This window comes from Delphinapterus leucas, chromosome 16, assembly GCF_059928025.1.
Source record: "Delphinapterus leucas isolate spDelLeu-1000000601 "Yukka" chromosome 16, BTC_Dleu_Yukka2, whole genome shotgun sequence".
NCBI classification, from domain to species: Eukaryota; Metazoa; Chordata; class Mammalia; order Artiodactyla; family Monodontidae; genus Delphinapterus; species Delphinapterus leucas.
The window spans coordinates 67445208-67460954 of record NC_143144.1 but is presented as its reverse complement, the minus strand read 5'-3'; the positions used below and the strand labels follow the sequence as shown (position 1 = coordinate 67460954).

General features: G+C 36.7%; 1 protein-coding gene across 3 annotated transcripts in view; it reads right to left on the bottom strand.

Moving 5' to 3' along the window:
- ADD3 (adducin 3) overlaps positions 1 to 15747 on the bottom strand; it is a 122465-nt gene that overhangs the window by 88397 nt on the left and 18321 nt on the right. The window lies entirely within an intron of this gene.

Here is a 15747-nt window from a genome sequence, read left to right as displayed (position 1 = left end):
TTTTTTTTTTTTTTTTTGCGGTATGCGGGCCTCTCACTGTTGTGGCCTCTCCCGTTGTGGAGCACAGGCTCCGGACGCGCAGGCTCAGCGGCCATGGCTCACGGGCCCAGCCGCTCCACGGCATGTGGGATCCTCCCAGACCGGGGCACGAACCCATGTCCCCTGCATCGGCAGGCGGACTCTCAACCACTGCGCCACCAGGGAAGCCCCCTAATATATTTTTTTTATCTCTTTAATTTAATTTAATTTTTTATTCTTTGTTATTGTACCGCTCCTTTTTTTCCTTTTCTTTCTTTCTTTTTTTTTTTTTTTTGCTGTGCCACACAGCTTGCAGGATCTTGGTTCCCAGGCTGGAGGTTGGGCCCGAGCTCCTGTGGTGAGAGCGTCGAGTCCAAACTGCTGGACTAACAGAGAACCTCAGACCCCAGGGAATATTAATCAGAGTGAGACCTCCTGGAGGTCCTCATCTCAGCACCAAGACCCAGCTCTACCCAACTGTCTGCAAACTCCAGTGCTGGATGCCTCAGGCCAAACAACCAGTAAGACAGGAATACAGCCCCACCTACCAAAAAAAAAAAAATGAAATGAAATGACAAAAAGTATGTTACAGACGAAGGAGCAAGGTAAAAACCTACAAGACCAAATACATGAAGACGAAATAGGCAACCTACCTGAAAAAGAATTCAGAATAATGATAGTAAAGATGATCCAAAATCTTGGAAACAGAATGGAGAAAATACAAGAAACGTTTAACAAGGATCTAGAAGAACTAACAAGCAAAGAAACAGTGATGAACAAAACAATAACTGAAATTAAAAATACTCTAGAAGGAATCAATAGCAGAATAACTGAGGCAGAAGAACGGATAAGTGAGCTGGAAGATAAAAGGGTGGAAATAAGTGCCGGAGAGCAGAATAAAGAAAAAAGAATGAAAAGGATTGAGGAAAATCTCAGAGACCTCTGGGACAACATTAGACGCACCAACATTTTAATTATAAGGGGTCCCAGAAGAAGAGAAAAGGAAAGGATCTGAGAAAATATTTGAAGAGATCATAGTTGAAAACTTCCTTAATGTGGGAAAGGAAATAGTCAATCAAGTCCAGGAAGCGCAGAGAGTCCCATACAGGATAAACCCAAAGAGAAACATGCCGAGACACATATTAATCAAACTATCAAAAATTAAATACAAAGAAAAATTATTAAAAGCAGCAAGGGAAAAGCAACAAATAACATACAAGGGAATTCCCATAGGGTTAACAGCTGATCTTTCAGCAGAAACTCTGCAAGCCAGAAGGGAGTGGCAGGACATATTCAAAGTGATGAAAGGGAAAAACCTACAACCAAGATTAGTCTACCTGGCAAGGATCTCGTTCAGATTCGACGGAGAAATCAAAAGCTTTACAGACAAGCAAAAGCTATGAGAATTCAGCACCAGCTTTACAACAAATGCTAAAGGAACTTCTCTGAGCAGGAAACACAGAGAAACCCACTTTCTACATGAAACCCACTTCAGACCCAGGGACACATACAGACTGAAAGTGAGGGGATGGAAAAAGATATTCCATGCAAATGGAAATCAAAAGAAAGCTGGAGTAGCAATACTCATATCAGATAAAATAGACTTTAAAATAAAGATAGTTACAAGAGATAAGGAAGGACACTACATAATTATCAAGGGATCAATCAATCCAAGGAGAAAACATAACAATTATAAATATTTATGCCCCGAAAATAGGAGCACCTCAATACATAAGGCAAATGCTAACAGCCATAAAAGGAGAAATCGACAGTAAGACAATAATAGTGGGGGACTTTAACACCCCAGTGACACCAACAGACAGATCAACCAGACAGAAAAGGAATAAGGAAACACAAGCTTTAAATGGCACAACAGACCAGATAGACTTAATTGATATTTTTAGGACATTCCACCTGAAAGTGGAAGAATACAATTTCCTTCATGAAACGTTCTCCAGAATAGATCACATCTTAGGTCACAAATCAAGCCTTGGAAAATTTAAGAAAACTGAAATCATATCAAGCATCTTTTCTGACTACAACACTATGAGATTAGAAATCAATTACAGGAAAAAAAACAGTAAAAAACACAAATACATGGAGGCTAAACAGTGCGCTGCTAAATAACCAAGAGATCACTGAAGAAATCAAAGAAGAACTCAAAAAATACTTAGAAACAAATGACAACGAAAATACGATGATCCAAAATCTATGGGATGCAGCAAAAGCAGTTCTAAGAGGGAAGTTCATAGCAATTCAAGCTCACCTCAAGAAACAAGAAAAATCTCACATAAACAATCTAACCTTACACCTAAAGCAACTATAAAAAGAAGAACAAAGAAACCCCAAAGTTAGTAGAAGGAAAGAAATCATAAAGATCAGAGCAGAGATAAATGAAATAGAAATGAACAAAACAATAGCAAAGATCAATAAAACTAAAAGTTGGTTCTTTGAGAAGATAAACAAAACTGATAAACCTTTAGTCAGACTCATCAAGAAAAAAAGGGAGAGGACTCAAATCAATAAAATTAGAAGCGAAAAAGGAGAGATTACAACTGACATTGCAGAAATACAAAAGATCCTAAGAGACTACTATAAGCAACTAGACACCAATAAAATGGACAACCTGGAAGAAATGGGCAAATTCTTGGAAAAGTACAACTTTGCAAGACTGAACCAGGAAGAATTAGAAAATATAAACAGATCACTCACAGGTAATGAAATTGAAACTGTAATCAAAAATCTTCCAACAAACAGAAGTCCAGGACCAGATGGCTTCACAGGTGAATTCTTTCAAACATTTACAGAAGAGTTAACACCTATCCTTCTCAAACTCTTCCAAAAAATTGCGGAGGGAGGAACACTCCCAAACTCATTCTACGAGGCCACCATCACTCTGATACCAAAACCAGACAAAGATATCACAAAAAAAGAAAATCATAGACCAATATCACTGATGAACACAGATGCAAAAATCCTCAACAAAATACTAGCAACCAGAATCCAACAACACATTAAAAGGATCATACACCATGATCAAGTGGGATTTATCCCAGGGATACAAGGATTCTTCAATATATGCAAATCAATCAATGTGATACACCATATTAACCAACTGAAGAATAAAAACCACATGATCATCTCAATAGATGCAGAAAAAGCTTTTGACAAAATTCAACACCTATTTATGATAAAAACTCTCCAGAAAGTAGGCATAGAGGGAACCTACCTCAACATAATAAAAGCCATATATGACAAACCCACAGCAAACATCATTCTCAATAGTAAAAAACTGAAAGCATTTCCGCTAAGATCAGGAACAAAACAAGGATGTCCACTCTCACCACTATTATTCAACACAGTACTGCAAGTCCTAGCCACGGCCATCAGAGAAGAAAAAGAAATAAAAAGAATACAAATTGGAAAAGAAGAAGTAGAACTGTCACTGTTTGCCGATGACATGATACTATACATAGAAAATCCTAAAGATGCCACCAGAAAACTACTAGAACTAATCAATGAATTTGGTAAGGTTACAGGATACAAAATTAATACACAGAAATCTCTTGCATTCCTATACACTAACAACGAGAGATCAGAAAGAGAAATTAAGGAAACAATACCATTTACCATCGCAACAAAAAGAATAAAATACCTAGGAACAAACCTACTTAAGGAGGCAAAAGACCTGTACTCTGAAAACTATAAAACACTGATGAAAGAAATCAAACATAACATAAACAGATGAAGAGATATACCATGCTCCTGGATTGGAAGAATCAATATTGGGAAAATGACTATACTACCCAAAGCAATCTACAGGTTCAATGCAATCCCTATCAAATTACCAATGGCATTTTTCACAGAACTAGAACAAGAAATTTTACAATTTGTATGTTAACACAAAAGACCCCGAATAGCCAAAGCAATCTTAAGAAAGAAAACTGGAGCTGGAGGAATCAGGCTCCCTGACTTCATACTATACTACAAAGCTACAGTAATCAAGACAATGTTACCGGCACAAAAACAGAAATATAGATCAATGGAGCAGGATAGAAAGCCCAGAGATAAATCCACACACATATGGTCACTTTATCTGTGACAAAGGAGGCAGGAATATAAAATGGAGAAAAGGCAGCCTCTTCTATAAGTGGTGCTGGGAAAAATGGATAGATACATCAAAAGAATGAAATTAGAACACTTCCTAACACAATACACAAAAATAAACTCAAAATGGATTAAGACCTAAATGTAAGGTCAGATACTATAAAACTCTTGGAGGAAAACCTAGGCAGAACACTCTATGACATAAATCACAGCAAGATCTTTTTTGACCCACCTCCTAGAGTAAGGGAAATAAAAACAAAAATAAACAAATGGGACCTAATGAAGCTTAAAAGCTTTTGCACAGCAAAGGAAACCATAAACAAGACGAAAAGACAAACCTCAGAATGGGAGAAAATATTTGCAAACGAAGCAACTGACAAAGGATCAATCTCCAGAATATAAAAGGAGCTCATGCAGTGCAATATCACAAAAACAAACAACCCAATCAAAAAATGGGCGGAAGACCTAAATAGACATTTCTCTAAAGAAGACACAGAGATGGCCAACAAATACATGAAAAGATGCTCAACATCACTAATCATCAGAGAAATGCTAATCAAAACCACAATGAGGTAATACCTCACACCAGTCAGAATGGCCATCATCAAAAAATCTAGAAACAATAAATGCTGGAGAGGGTGTGGAGAAAAGGGAACCCTCCTGCACTGTTGGTGGGAATGTAAACTGATACAGCCACTAGGGAGAAGAGTATGGAGGTTCCTTAAAAAACTAAAAAGAGAACTACCATATGACCCAACAATCCCACTACTGGGCATATATCCTGAGAAAACCATAATTCAGAAAGAGACATGTACTACAATATTCACTGCAGCACTATTTACAATTGCCAGGACATGGAAGCAACCTAAATGTCCATCAACAGATGAATAGATAAAGAAGATGTGGCACATATATACAATGGAATATTACTCAGCCATAAAAAGGAACGAAACTGAATTATTTGTAGTGAGGTGGATGGACATAGAGTCTGTCATACAGAGTGAAGTAAGTCAGAAAGAGAAAAACAAATACTGTATGCTAACACATATATATGGAATCTAAAAAAAACAAATTGGTTGTGAAGAACCTAGGGGCAGGACAGGAATAAAGATGCAGACATAGAGAATGGACTTGAGGACACAGGGAGGGGGAAGGGTAAGCTGGAACGAAGTGAGAGAGTGGCATGGACATAAATACACTGCCAAATGTAAAATAGATAGCTAGTGGGAATCAGCTGCATAGCACAGGGAGATCAGCTTGGTGCTTTGTGACCACCTAGAGGGGAGGGTGGGAGGGAGATGCAAGAGGGAGGAGATATGGGGATATATGTATATGTATAGCTGACTCACTCTGTTGTAAAGCAGAAACTAACACAGCATTGTAAAAGCAATTATATTCCAATAAAGATGTGAAAAAACAATGTGGCTTCCAATGGTGATATTTTTTTCCCCCTCAAAGAAAGATAGGTACTCCAATAAAGATGTGAAAAAAAAAATTGAACATAATTAATGAGTACAATTAGATGAATTTGGATGTATGTATATACTCATTTTACCAACACCACTGTCCAGGTAATAAACACATCCACCACCTCCCCCCAAAAATGCAACAAGACTTTAAACTTTAAAAGGAAGATGTATTTTCTAAACTATGAAAGGGGATGTTTACATGAGAAATATCAAGGCTTGGAGAAAGTATAAAGAATTCCAAGACTGGTAAAAATATTGTACAGTTATAAATTGACTCCACTGTACAATGCTGTCTCACTGTAGATGGTTAAAAAACATAAAGGAAACCAATGTAAAAAAAAGCTAATAAGAAAAGAGGGCTTCTGGAACAGTTCCATAACAGAAGACAGCTGGCTTTGTTGGGGACAGCGGGTGGCATGAGGGAGGAAAAGGAACGAAAGGAAAAGAGAAGATTCAGAAAGATTTCCTAGTCTAGGAAAAAAACAGTGGTTCTCAAATTTGGTCTCCGAACAGCAACATCACCTGAAAATTTATTAGAAATTCAAATTATTGGGCCTTACTCCAAACTGCTGAACCAGGAAGTGTGGGGTGCAGTCCAGCAATCTATGGCTTAACAAGCCCACCGGCTGCTTCTGATGCAGGCTGATGTCTGAGAACCACCAGTCTAAAAGGCTTCACACTATCACTGGCAGTAAGAGAGCCGGTCCCTCTACAGGTAACTGGGAAAGTTAGTTCCACACGTGCAGTTTCTCTTTCGTCAGCTCATCTAACTTGGCGGTAAAATTTTTGATCCTGTTTCTGTTGCTGAGCAGCTCCTTTCTGGTGGAGTTAGTTATCACTATAATCTTTAGGCTTCCTCACTAAGCAATCCTATGGATGAAAGGAAACTGTGTGGATAAGATATTTACTTTATCATCCATAAGAGCAAGTTTAAGGATCTTGTACTGTCTAACATAACACTAAAGGGAAAAAAATTTTTATATTTCAGTAAAAGAATCTCTCCCTCAATTCCATTTGGGGTTTGATGGTCTAGTCATTAAATACTACTTAGTTTTAAACATGCCATTTTTAGTTATTCAGCAAATGGCAAGCCAAAGCTAACAGAAACATGGTCTTCCAAATACAACTGAAAATAAAATATGGTTTAGTTTGGTGGTTAATGGGTAAGACAGCTATTTCTTTTTTTTTTCTTGCTGTACACGGGCCTCTCACTGTTGTGGCCTCTCCCGCTGCGGAGTACAGGCTCCGGACGCGCAGGCTCAGCGGCCATGGCTCACGGACCGAGCCGCTCCGCGGCAAGTGGGATCTTCCCGGACCGGGGCACGAACCCGCGTCCCCTGCATCGGCAGGCGGACTCTCAACCACTGCGCCACCAGGGAAGCCCAGCTATTTCTTTTCTTGTAGGAGGTTATATTTATACATTACATATCCCAAAACCTGAAACATGGCTGGTTAAGCTTTTTTGGTTTAACTTAATGTATGCACTGGCTCACACTAAGCTTGAATATATTTAGTATTTTTTATTACTCACAATACGACACAACTTTCCAGTTTTCCAACCTGGGGATGATTCAAAATCCATATTTAGCTGTAACATTTTAAAAAATTCTCAGATGTCATTTTTAAGGAATTCATGAAAAGCAAGAAATGCTTGAAATCCATGATGCATATTCAGGTTAGAGAATATAAATAGGAGGCTTTGATATAGGTAAGTAATTTGTTCATCTGTAGAGTGTCATTGTCTAAGTTGACAGTCTCAAAACCTCATTTCATAGAACAAATTTCACAGCAGTATCTTGGGTTACTGAAATCTTTGATTTTCCTTCCAGTTCAGGTAAAAACAATTACAGACTAGTTTAATTGCTACTAAAATGTCTCTTTACCTGAGAGTTGAATTTAAAACAATTACATTTTATTTTATTCTTGAAACAATATATAATTAGAAAATAGCTTGCTAAAGAAATTATCTGGCCTATCAAAAGTAAATGTAAATTTTAAGGTATAAGAAAAATTACATTTACAAAAAACATCAAAATGCCCCCAAAAGATATGAATATCAATGTAAAGACATACCTCATAGAAATGAACATTTCTATGTAAAATTATAAAATTTCTATGTAAAGTTGTCTTATAATTTTAAAACAAAAGTTTTAAACACAAGCATTCTATCCCCCAGGCTAAGATATCTATAACTGCCAAATATAATTTTAATTGTGATTTTTTTTAAAAAAGAGTAATCACAAAAATAAGCTCTGAGATCTGCTAACACATTACTACTTAAGGGCATTATTTCCCCCCAGTATATTCTAAGAAACAAGAGTTCCATGGGATATTAATACATTTTATTAGAGAGACTGATTGATTTCCCTGGTCTATGTGACATATTTAATTCGCGATACACTGAGGTTTTTTTTTTTTTTTTTAAGGTCAACCCAGTACTTAGCAATACTTCTCAGTCTTTGCTATGCTAATATTCATTATGAGCCTTTAAGAGAAAGAGTGCAGAAAATAGTTTCCCAAACATATTTGGAACTATTTTTCCTGGGAAATCTTTTAGAACTAATGATCTACAGAACATACTGTGGGAAATGCTACTCTGGGGCATGAGGTTTCTAATGTGAGCATGAAAGTGTATATTAACACTTATACTGGTTAACTTTGAGGATAAAAAGGAGTCATATTAGTTCTTCAGGTCTAATCCCCATGTATGTTGTTTGAATTCTTTTTCATTTGTGCCAAGTTGTCTTTCACTAAGCCTATCTACCACCTCACCTTAAACAGAGTATTAGTTTAAAGCTAATTCTACACAGAAAGTGAGTTGCCTACCTTTACTAGGTTTAACCCATCTGTACTTCAGTATCTTTCTTGTTCATAGAGATTAAGGGGAAGCAAGTTATGATCCCAGGAACTCAAAATAGAAATTAAAAACAAATGAATACAATACAATGAACCTACTGTTCCTGCTGTTTATTACTTATAAAAATGCATGAAGTATCTGCACTACATATATTACAATGTTTATACTACATACATTTCAATACAGCACATGAGAATTTTAAAATTAAAATTTAATTTATTTAAAAAATAACTATACTTCAAGAATACTGCTCCTGCTATGAAATTCCATTCCCCAGAAATGGGCTCATCTGATTAGCACAACTGATCTGCCAGCTGGATGGATCCCAAGTAAATTTCAAACTGGCATTTGGCAAAATATCCCTGTAGCCAGCATTTTACATGGAATACAAACTAAAGATGCATTCCGGGATTGCCCTGAGAACCAAACAATTGCATGGTAAGATGAATATATACAACTTATCCTCTTTATGCTAAATTTACAAGATAATCAGTTTAAATAATACTTCAAATTCTGTGCTTCAATTCTGCTTACATTCATTCTGTGTAAGTCTGTTGGTGTCTAACACTGGATTAAGAAAGACTGCCATCTGGTAGTTATAGCAACCCTTTACTAACTTGGTCGGAAGTTGAAGACCATGAGCCTCAAAGAAATGCAAACCAGGTTTATTACTATGAATATATCAAAATCTTTTTTAAAATAGTCATGGAATAGCGCTTTTCACTTAAAGAGAAACATCGTGTGTGCTTTCACACTCATGCATTATATAATCGACCTACAAAAGTCAAGTTTTAAAAGGGGTTAAAAGGATGAGTGAATTAAATAAGCAATTAGGTCCACATTCCCTTCACCCACAAGGCTGCCACTGTCCCTTTTATAAAGCCTAGGGATGTGAGCCAAATTAGTCCTACTTGTTGGCCGTTTAACTCTAACTTCCCTTAATCATGTGTGTTCTTGGGTACCCATTTTCTCCTCTCAATGAAGTTTCACAGGTAAGCAACACTTCAGATGAAGAGTAAATAACAGTATAAAAACACTAAAGACATGCATACAGCACATGAGCATACCCAAAGCGTTTTCAAACTCATCACAATCTTATTAAACCATGAAGGAAAGTCGGAGAGGTAGAAAGACAATGAGTATCTCAGATTCTATAATTTCCTAGGGTTACACAGTTAGGGATGGTAGAGCTGGGAAAATTGAATCTACACCACCTAGTTAGAAATGTTTTCTTTCTAGTATATCACAGTTCCTTTCCTGAAATAACAGTATTTTACAGTTTACACAGCTTTTAGTATTATCAATATAATGTGTGTACATGTATAAAAGGGCTTTGCATTTTTGAATTTGCCCAAACCTCTCTGTGGCCCACCTCCAGTCTAGTTTCACTCCTTGAACCTCTTCGATCTTCCTTTTCTCCCCTTATTTTTATTTTCAAAGTCAATACCACTTGCTTGATCCTAAGTGAAGGCAGCAGAGTAAATGCAGCATCCAGCCTTCCAGAGCACTCATGAGTTATGACTATATCTACTCTAATTTATAGACAAGCATGCCAACACATGGACTATTTCCCTTGCTCTCATTCTTAATGCAACAATGTCAAGGACACAGCCATTAAACGATGGCCTAGGATTATACAAGACTTATCCAGCTCAATACGCTTATTCTATCCCATTATTTTACTTCACCCCCTTTGTCTATAAAAAGCCCCTTCCTTATATGGCCAGTCTCTGAAGTCTAAGATTTGATATTCCTGGCATTCAGAGTTCTCTTCTTGTATCTCTTCCTGAAGACATCTGAAACATTCTTTGTTGATTGACTTTAGAAGGGATGCTCTTTCACAAGAAGCTTTTAGATTATCTGTCCTGCTCAACAGGCTGTCAATAAGCTTAAGTCTCTCCATTAATGTCTGGGCCACTCACTAGGTACTAGACAGGGGAGGAAAGTGACCTGGAGTGAGGAGCACTGAAGTCATTCACCAAGACAAAGGAAATCAACTTAAAGATCAGTCAACACCATTTGGCAAGAGACCCCTTTATAGAGAGCACTCTGTTTCAGACTAAAGTACACACATAGTTAATGGAAAACATGAGTAGAACATAATAAAGCAGAAAGAACAATGGCTCTGGAATCAGAGAGATTTGGGATGGGATCCTGATTTTGCCACATAGCTGCCACTAGCTGACCCAGGGCAAAGTCACAATGTATCTGAATCTCTTTTGTCATTTATAATTATCAATCTTGAAGAAGTGATGTTAGGATTCAAGATTTTATGTAAAGTACCTAGCACAGTATCTGGTACATGGCCAGTGCCCAATAAATAGTAGCTATAAATTAATCTTTTTAATCACCTACCTTCAAGAAGAAGCTAGTCCGGAGATAACAACCATTAGAGGTTGTGGGCAGAGTAATTTTTTTTTTAATTCCTCATGAAAATAAATAAATACATACATACATACTTCATGAATTGGGAGAGTTAGAGAACAAGGAGAGACAGTGGCTGCTTGTAGGCAACAGCTCTCAAAACAGCACTGTAATACAAAGTGGCCCAGACAAGTCAGCTGGAATAGCTGTAGCTAAGGCATCCTGAGGGAGCATTTCCCTGAACCTCTGCAAGCTCCCAACAGTAAGAACACAACATAAACTTTCTTGTCCTTATAATAGCATTGTCCAATAGAAATAAAATGTGAGCCATAACTGCTTTTATTTTATCTATTTATTTTTTTAAATAAATTTATATACTTATTTATTTTGGCTGTGTTGGGTCTTTGTTGCTGCACGTGGGCTTTCTCTAGTTGCAGCGAGTGGGGGCTACTCTTCGTTGCAGTGTGCACGCTTCTCACTGCGGTGGCTTCTCTTGTTGTGGAGCACGGGCTCTAGGTGTGCGGGCTTCAGTAGTTGTGGCACATGGGTTCAGTAGTTGTGGCATGCGGGCTCAGTAGTTGTGGCGCACGGGCTCAGTAGTTGTGGTGCACGGGCTTAGTTGCTCCGTGGCATGTGGGATCTTCCCAGACCAGGGTTCAAACCCTTGTCCCCTGCATGGGCAGGCAGATTCTTAACCACTGCACCACCAGGGAAGTCCCCATAACTGCTTTTAAATTTTCTAGTAGTCACATTAAAAACGTAAAAAGAAACAGGGTAAATTAATTTTAATAATATATTTTATGTAACCCAATATATCAAAATATCATTTCAACATGTAATAAATATTAAAAATTGAGTTATTTTACAGTCTTTTTCTTGTACTAAGTCTTAGAAATCTAGTGTGTATTTTACACTTAACAGTACATCTCAATTAATTCTAGCTACATTTCAGGTGGTCAGTAGCTACACACAGCTAGTGCTTGCTGTATTGGACAGTGGGGCCCTATAATCCTGACACCAAGCCTGGGCCCAGTCCACAGAATCTACCCCAATACTTGTTACTCACTATCCCACTAGGGACCTTGAAAGCCTTGTTATTAAAAGATCTCACTTTTAAAATGTAAACATCTCAGGAAAAGCAGTGAACTAATTAACTAACATTTCAACAGAGATTATCTGATACAGGTTAGCCACCTGGAAAGTCAAGAGGAAGAAAGCAAAAGAAAGCAAAAGAAAGCAAAAACAAGGGGTGCTGAGAAGGGAATCTTAAGGAAACCAAGCACATATTTTGCCTAGTTCACAGGTTAGCCTAGATTCATACCACTTAATACATGGCACAAACCTTCTCTAGGTTGCCTAGCCCTAGATTTCTATTATTATATCAAAAGCTCACACAATCAGTTATGACAAAGATCTACACAAGAATGTAACTACTAACACCTGTAGGGAGCTGTAAGAAATTGGTAAAGGAATGCCAATCACGTCAATTAACACCATTTCATGATTGCCAATCAGCACAGTGTATTCCAACCAGGCCAGTGCCTTCAAAATTCCACAAACCTTAAAGAACTTTTAGTAAATAAGACCTCTGTCAGGGGTCATTAGAATAATGAAAAAGTCTGGACAACTTGAAAAGCTGGTAACTATAAGAATCCTCTATCTCAGGTGTCAGTGATAACAATCCATGCATTTGGACAATTATGCCTTTAGTTACCTTGTTTGTTAAAGTTCACCTATAACTGTAAACAACTTTCAGTCAGGTAAGAAAATGTGTCATGTGGTTTGCTCTTTTGCAATTCAAAAACTACTTTCAAAGTCTGTAATGCAAAGTGCAACCAGATGATATTGGCAAAGAACTGAATCTTCAAATGTGACCGATTTCCAAGAACATTACCACAGATGTGGGCTACACGTTGGGTGCACACAAAGCTTTGAAAAGTTCATATCTAATCTAATCATCTGTTCAGAACACTCCACGCTTTCCCACATTTCAGTGAATTATAAATTTCTCAAAATGCATAGCAAATCAGAAATATATGTATGATTGAAAACTCCCTCCTAAATAGATTCAGAACATGCTATACAGCTAATGACACAGAAAGTCCCCGTTCTATCTAAAAATACAAATTGATGTTAATGCCTGAGCAAGAAGAAAAGGTCACTTGCATTGTAACATAAAGCTCAGTCACCAAGTGGCAGCTTTGCTTCCATTTAGAAAAGTTTTCCTCAGTTCCAATTACTACACAAGTTTACAATCATCAGTATACTATCACTCTGAAGACAAGCCTTCTGAAGTAGATGCAAAACATAAATTCCAAATTGCAAAATCCCTTGTGGTAAAAAGATAAAGAGGTATCTTTAATAATTGAGATTTTTCTCCTAAATAATTGAAACAAATTTTAGAAACATTTGCAGGTTCTATTTTTACTGATTATTGAAATAAGTATACTGAAATAAAATTGACAAAATTCATTTCTATTTCAACAATGTAGAGTATGAACTATTTCACATCATTACTTTGTGAACCTTTCAGATAATGGTCCTGAATTAAAATCTCAATTAAACACAATGCTTAGGGGCTAGTTTGTTCTGGACAAACATTGAATCCCAATCAGTTTAGAAAACAGGATAGGTTTCTTTACTCTATTTCGACATTTATTTTAGGCATACCTACCTCCTTCCTTATTCCTATCACAAGCAGGGATTTGGGAGTGAGGGACATAAGCAAGCAACAATCATTTACTCAACACAAACTTATTGAGCACCTCATAGGTACCAGATACATAGGACATACTTCACATACATCATCTTATTTAATCTTCATAGCAACTCAAGAGATAGGTAATTTTATCCCAATTTTACACATGAATAAAGTAAAAAGGCTCAGAGAAGTGAAGTAACTTGCTCAAGCCCAGCAGGATTCAAAGTGAGATCTGTCCTATTTCCACAACCCAGTGCTGACTCTTCCTTTTCTACCCCAGCTCTCTTCACCTACGCACACCAACTGAAGCTGCCCTCTAAAGTTCTCATTCAGTAATACTGGCATTTCTTCAGCAGCACTAGTTTCTGTAAAGGCGAAAAATTGTTAAAACAAATATGATTGAGAATTGTTTTTTCCTCTATGGAGTTTTTCATTTTCCACTCAATTATAGAAGAGCATAGATAGAGATAGATGGCAAGACTGTCCCCCCAAAATAAATTTCTAGTGGAAGAATCCTCAACACTGATGTGGGACAAAAGAGAAAGATGTTCTAGAGCTGTGCTGTCCGATTTGGTAGCCAGCAGCCACATGTGACCACTGAGTACTTGAAATGCAGCCAGTATGAACTGAGATGTACTAAAATGTAAAATATGTACAGGATTTCAAAGACTTGGTATATTAAAAAAAGAGCAAAATATTTCATTAATCTTTCACTGAATCAATATTTCAATGAATCAACACTTCATTAATATTGATTACATGTTGGATATTTTTAAATTGTGTTCAATAAAATTCACGTTTCTTTTTTTTTCAACATGGCTACTAGAAAATTTTAAATTACACTTGTATTTTGGGGAAGGGGACAGCAGTAGTCTAGGGCCTTCATATGAGACTTCAAATAAAACTGTGTACAAAAACCATCCCTGAACAGAAGGCCCAAACCCTTATGACTAAACCTCTTAAAAGAAAATGTAGTGGGTTATCAAAACACTTTGGAGAAACCCATAATTAATTACTCTGATCATAAATGGTAAATAAATGTCAATTCTTACAGTAACCAGCCAAACATGTGGCCTTCTCACTTATGTTCCTCCAAAATCTAAAAGCCATCATTCCAACTTCTGGTTTCATATACATTCGTAAATACATTTATCTTTATTGCTTAAGACTTGTGCAAAATATTACAGTTTTCCCTCTGAATGTTGATTGTAAGTACACTAGACCAAAGAAGATACTGGAGTCAAAGTGCGCTGACTTTAGCACCCACGTAGAAGTCATTGCTTCCAATACATCCCTGAAACTCCCTTGTGTGCTTAATCATTTGGTTCTCTTCCATTAAAGGACCCAAGGAATTTCAGGTAATTGAAGCATCTATTTAAAAGACATTTTATTCTCTATAGACCAAAATCTCAGGGAGAAACACCAATAGAAGCTTTTAAAAAATCAATAATTAACTTAAAAGAAATATGACATGGTTTTCATAAAATTGACCTATAAGATTTTAAATACAAATACTGTCATCATGAAACACAGCTAGCCTCCAAGTAGTTTAAATCAGCTTAAAAACTGAACTCAAAGTTCTCCAGTAAGTACTCTGACCTTGTACCTACTCCTATTAACATTGGTTTAAAATCAGAGCAAAACACATCTTTTATACCCATAGTAAAATCAAAAGCAATTATATTTCATTTACACACCCACCATAATAATGAGTCTTTTCAGTTCCTGAGAAGGATGTATTACATAAGGCCATATGTAGTAAATATTTTGAAAAGACCAGGTTATCTTGAACACTGCCTACTGAAACTGTTGTCATGAAACCAAATGCTATAGCAAAACACTGAAAAAAAAATCTGATAGATTCCATTCAAAGTCCTTGGTATGATGCAACATATGATGGCTAAAAATCTTATTTGATAACTGAGTTTAATCACAAAATTATACTAAAACATTAACATTTCTATGACCAATTTCTTCCTCTGATGTGCCTTATGTAATGGGACACTTAGTTGAAAATAATGGAAAATTGGGGCCATAAATTCTATCATCTATTTTACTGAAACAAATGACCTAAAACTTTTTCTTTTCATCAGAGGGTGGAACTGTTTCTCATTTAAATATGTTCTTTTCCAGAAAGAAAGAAAAAAAAAAAAATCAAGGCAGCCAAATACATCTAGTTTGAATTTTCAATATAATGTTCCTAAACATGTCAGTAACACTTACCATGTACA